Below are 305 nucleotides of genomic sequence, written 5' to 3'. Positions count from 1 at the left end.
GCCTTGATATAAGTATATAAACTGAAACAGTGCATCCTAAATTTAACATAAATTAATTATTTTAATACAACAGTCATTTCTGCAGTTTTTGGGTCACCTCCTAATAAATGTCATTAGAAAATCTAACAGCTCATTTTAAATCAGTGCTTTTACTAAAGTAATATTAGAGTAATATTCCTGAAGGAGACTTCATCTTTTACTAAAGTCATTTTTTGTAAGATACTTGTACTTTTACTCAAGTATCACTTTATTATACTTTATACAACACTGTTATTATAGACATTGTATTTCTCTTGTTACTGTTA

The sequence above is a fragment of the Austrofundulus limnaeus genome, unplaced genomic scaffold, assembly GCF_001266775.1.
Source record: "Austrofundulus limnaeus strain Quisiro unplaced genomic scaffold, Austrofundulus_limnaeus-1.0 Scaffold146, whole genome shotgun sequence".
NCBI lineage: Eukaryota > Metazoa > Chordata > Actinopteri > Cyprinodontiformes > Rivulidae > Austrofundulus > Austrofundulus limnaeus.
The sequence above is the reverse complement of the archived record's forward strand: the minus strand, read 5'-3'. Positions refer to the sequence as shown.